At 44.4% G+C, this 5,608-nt stretch overlaps 1 pseudogene; it reads right to left on the minus strand.

Annotated features, from left to right (window-relative positions):
* Positions 1–817: 817 nt before the first annotated feature.
* LOC134485809 (small ribosomal subunit protein eS12-like) lies at positions 818–1,505 on the minus strand (annotated as a pseudogene).
* Positions 1,506–5,608: the final 4,103 nt, after the last annotated feature.

Here is a 5,608-nt window from a genome sequence, read left to right on the forward strand (position 1 = left end):
CTCCCAGACCCCAGCTTCCAACTTTGATCCCCTCCTCCCAGCTAACTCTCCCACTGACTGGTGTGTTGGAGTCATGTTTTTGTACACTGTGTGAAGATGCGTGTTTGTCCTTCCTTGCCTGCCTAAGGCACCTTCGGATTGGCTAAAATAAAAAGCCCATGGACTATAGCAAAGAGGCAGAATAGTAACATGGAACTTCCGGGCAGAGAGAACTCTGGGAAAGAATACGGTGCAGGAGATTCCCCACCCAGGCTGGAGGAAGTTGGATGTATGGGGATGTAACTAACCAGCCACGTGACAGACAGAGAATAATATAAATGGGTTAATATAAGTTAGGAGCTAGTAGGGGAATACGCCTAGCTTAAGGTCTAGGCATTTATTAATAAATATAAACCTCCAGGGACCTCAGGAACAAGGTGAGCATAGAAAAGCTGCCCTGGTTACACTTGTGTTTCTCACCCCATGACATCTACGATTTTAACAGAGCATTTTCCTTCCCTTTCCTCGGATATCTATAGCTGAAGCCCTGCTTTGCCGTGGAGATGTGACCAGGCTCCAAGGCTTTCATCCCCGCACCGCCATCCCTAACTCACCAGCTCCACTCAACACCTTGGGCGTTTCTTTCCTAGCTTCTAGTGCTCCCTGAAAAAAATGCACGCTTCCTCCCTCCCGGGACTCGGCCTGAATGCTTGATCGCGATGTGGCTTTCTCTTCACATTCTCTTGAACCCCACAGACCAATCAGGCATTCCCTCATCTCCCCCGTTCATTGGCTCTCCTTTTTTCTTTAAGCCATTTTTTTTTTAAATTCATTTCACTCATTCCAAGTACTCCTCGATGACATCCCTGGCCTGAGACTCTTTACCACATCCTTAACCAACTGCATAGCTGCAACCAACCACCTTCCATGGCTTCCCCTCTGGATCGGTTTTACAGAGGCTCCCCATCCCCCTGGTTTCTTGTTGTTACCAACCTTGGTGATTTGGTGCTCAGCACAAAGTGCCTTCCCAGCCTGACGTACAGGGCCTCATCCCAGTCGGAGGCAAGCACACAGAGATCTGCTTGGCGCTTGTCTAAGGCTCGGGCAGCTTCGCGAAGGCCACGTGCTAGCCAGTCGTGGGTGAGGGTGGTCTTCAGCGCCTCTGGTAGTGCAGTGTTGAGGTCCACTACATCTCTAGAGCAATGCCTTCCTCGGCCCTGGTGGTGAATTATGGCTGACGCTGAATCCTGAACGCACCTGAGCCTCTGCCTCCGCTCAAAGGGTGCACGGAAAAAGCGACTCTTCCTTATAGGCTTCGGTCTCCAGTGTGCTAACCTTAGGAAACAGCTTCTGTGCCCTCTCCCTGCGTGCTATCCAGTTGTTTTCTTCACAGTTACTATGTTACTATTATTGTTATTGGTTTTTTTTTTTTTTTTTTTTTTTTTTTGCTTATTGTCTTTACTTTCTTGTTTATCACGTAACCTCACATTAAAGTTGGATTTCCACCGAGACTCTCTTGAGGTCATTGGGGCTCATCTCTCCCGACTTTCCTTTTGCCTGTGACACTGCCCATTGCTCTTCCGAAATCTTCTTGTCTTCCGATAATCTGTCCCTATGAGTCTTTGGGTGCCCTGACTCAGTTCCCATAACAGACTGTTAAACAGTGTTGGTGGTGTACCCCAAATGTCCGTCCGGATCAGCCCCTTTCATTCCCCACACCCTCTCTTTGGCTGACTAAACCAATTCCAGGGTACTCTGTACCTCAGACGCACAGATTAATATATTAATAATTCTTCACTCTGGCTATGGAGCTGGGCTCCGTCAGATACTAGCTTTGTGGGCTGGTGTAGTAAAGTGTTCTTCCTTGTTCATCTGTGTTGTATGGGCCCACGTCTGCCCCTCCTTGGTTTTCATGCCAGAAATCAATTATTCCCAGGGAGAAAGAAACCCACATTTCTATGGAATTCTCTCTCTTTTATTATGAGTATTAAGTGGTCATCAAAAGTTACTCATTAGCAATACAAGTACTTTCTTTTCTTGGGTTTTCCCACAAGTTCTGACGGCCGAATAACTAAAATCAGCGCCAGGCTCACCACAGTTAAAAAACTAAGAGGTAAAGAGTCACACGTGGCAGAAGACCTGAGCCCTGACAAATTTCCTTCATGCCTCGTCCTCTGGAAGAAGGGGGGAACCTCTCCAGATTCTTTCATGTGCATTTCTGAAATCCTGGGAATATAATTTTGCAGGTGAAATCCGAAGCTGTCTGATCAAAGTGTTTAACCGCCTCATCTGTTTTGTTTTAAACTTGGGGGTGGAGGACACAAAACAAAACCAACAGAAACAACAACAATAAAAGCACCTCAGAAATCAAATCCAACAACCTGTGTTTCTGGCCAGCAGGGGGAGCACTGTTCCTTTCCTCTGGGAAGATTTTTTTTCACCCAGGCAACAAGTCTTCTTTAATAATGACTACATCCTAGCAACAGGAGGAAAAAAATAATGGGGAAAAAAATCGATACATTTTCTCCCTCGTGGTTGCTATTTTTTAAAATAGCTATTCTTGCCAGTATAATTGAGGCGTGTTTCCATAGGAAGGGGTCCTTGGCTGTCTTTTTGTTGTTTCTCTGTTCCGCACAGTCACTTTCTGATTGGGGGTGGCAGGGGGTGCCGTGGGTGGTGGGGTGGAAGTGAGGGGGTGTGGGTGTTTTATTCGAGGCTATGAGGGTGTTAAAAGCGCTAATGGGGGCTGGGGTGGTAGCATACACAGGTCAGTATCCTCTTGATATAGAAACAAAGACTCTGATTTGCTCATTTTCTTTAAAATGGTCAAATCAGCCAGACTGGGTTGCTGTCTGCGATGACCTTTTGTTTGAGTGAATTGATTCAAGGAGACAGGAATAGGGACACAATGTCCTCAGAGGCGGCTGGAAGGATTCTGTTACAGGCCCTGGGTGAGAACGAGAGAAGAGAGGCTCTCTTTTACCTGGATTCTACTTTGAGTTTGAAGAAAACATTTATGTTCTGTATAGTTCTTTCTACATTCCATAGTTTATAAAGAGGAAGAGGCACAATGGATTTGAAAAATCAAGCCAGTATATTTCTACAGAGCAAGTCATACAAGAGACCTCTCTTGGTTCATTAATATCTGTGCCCGTAGGCTGTGCTTGACAGAGCGTATGTTCTCCATATATACATGCATAACTCTGTGGATACATTTATATCTACTTAGCAGACATATCTGCATATATCTAGACTCAAACCAATAATACAGAGGTACCAAAATGGAGATAATTCTTTTTCAAAGGATTATACTTTTAGAACAATTTCTCTGCTCTCTCACTGAGAATAATAATAGCTCTCGGGCAGAGATATTAAAGATTAAAGAAAAAAACCCTTTACTTCCTAAAATTCTTATTTGATTCAGAGAAATTTATGTCATTTATTTCACAAGTACATTTCCAAAGGAAAGAATTAGACGTGATGCCTCAACTAAATCTTTTAACACGCACCCATTCTTATTCAAATAATACACCTGATTGGACACCCTGTCAGGAATCTTCCCCTCACCCACTGTTAAAAAATCGTATGGACATTTTAAGAGAAAAGGAAATCTGGTTAGCACTAAGAAATCATACATCTTCTTCACCAAAACTCTGAAATGGCTGACTTTTTTTCCCCATAGTAAATCTTTTTGTGTTTCTGAATAGCAGTAGGGGGTTTAATTTGAAATTGTTATCATCATCATCATCATCATCATCATCATCAACAACAACAACAACAACAACAACAACAACAACAATGGATTAAAGAGCACAAATGGGGCAAATGGGGCGTGTGTGGCTGCTGAACCGTGCGGAGTGGGATTAGATCTTGCCAGTTAGCTCAGAGGTTCAGGTGCTAATGAAGTCGGGCAGTAAATTTAATTCCCGAGTGGCTCAGGCTTTACCGTTGCCACAGATACATCGCTAATCCTACATAACCTTTTATCTCACAAGCTGTTGCCGTTCAGACCAGAGACCAGGCAATAAGCCGGTTCTCTGAGTAAGCTAAAACAGTCTCCATCAAGCTCCCTAGCCTGCTTTTAAGTATTTCCATATCATCCTGGGAAAAATCCCTGCAGAATGTTTATACTTAGCAGGAGACCTGCTTCAGGAAACCTGTTCTTCACTAGACCAAAGCTGCCATGCAAGTCTGGATGAGCACTGGGACGCAGCAGTGGAATCTTGGCTCCCTACGTGCCAGTCATGAGCATTTAGGCAAGTCCCTCACCCTTTCTCAGTCCTGATCCCTTCAGAAGAGGAGAGAATGGCTCCCGCCTTCCAGCTTGTCATAGTCATGAAACGATTTCACAAGTATGAAGTGCTCAGTGCAAAGCAAGACTCTCAGCACTGTAAATACTTCAGGACACGTCACATGGGGAATAGCACAGAGGAGGTGGAGTTGAGGGTAGAGGTGATTGCAAGAATGGAGGAAGGAAGAAAATGAAAAGGTCCTCATGTCCCCAAAGTTACATTACTGGATGCATTGGGTTTCCCCCCAGATAGGATTCCCGTGTGTTCCTGTACACCGTCTTGTACAAAGTCTCATATGAGTGAGAACTGCATCAGAAGTATAATATGGTGGCCATCAGAGTAATCAATAGTGGATTAGATTGCTTGGGGACAGTATTTCTAATGAGATGAGGTCCTGGACAGAACGAAGAGCAAAACAACTTGAGTTCATGTGGAAAAAAGGAAAACTTGGAAGACGGTGACAGGAGAGAGGAGAGAGACAAGCAGGCCATGCCACAGGGAGGAGGGCTCAAGAGGGGCAAACCATGGTGCAGTGAGCAAAGCTGTAACCAAGGCTTGTTCCTTCAAAAGCTCTGAGTGTTAGCAAGAGAAGACACATTAACATGTGACTGAGAGAGTTTCTGGAGTGGTTGTGAAGGGAAGGGGAGGTGTAGGCTAGTGTTGGAGAGCTAAGGCTGGGTTTTAATTTCTGGGCGGGAAAGATTCCACCATGTTTGTGTGGTGGAGAACAGATCTAGTGCAGAGGGAGCTATGGGAGGAGAGCAACTTAAGCAGTGGTGACATTTGATTAAAATACAGAAGACACACATACCATACCACCCCCCACACCCCACATACATACATGTCACACACACCACACATACATACATAACACATATCCACACATACATCCACACACCATACATACAGACACTACACATATATACATATATACATACAACAGACACATCCCGCAATACATACATGCACACATACTACCCATACCACACATACACACATACATATACACATACAAACATATATATCACATAACACATACACATGTCGTATAACACACACACACACACATGCACACACACTTTTGTGCTGGAGAGATGACTCATCAGTGAAGAGTACTTGATGTTTTTGTAGAGGCCCTGGGTTCATTTCTCGGCACCCACACAGCTCACAACCAACTGTAACTTCAGTTCTAAAGGATCCAACTCATACATGTGATGCACACACACACACACACACACACACACACACACACACACACAGAGGAAACATCTTTTAAACAACACACAAATATATGTATGTAAATGGGCATAGCCGATGTGTGCATAGTTCATACATCA

This window comes from Rattus norvegicus, chromosome 2 (assembly GCF_036323735.1).
Source record: "Rattus norvegicus strain BN/NHsdMcwi chromosome 2, GRCr8, whole genome shotgun sequence".
NCBI lineage: Eukaryota > Metazoa > Chordata > Mammalia > Rodentia > Muridae > Rattus > Rattus norvegicus.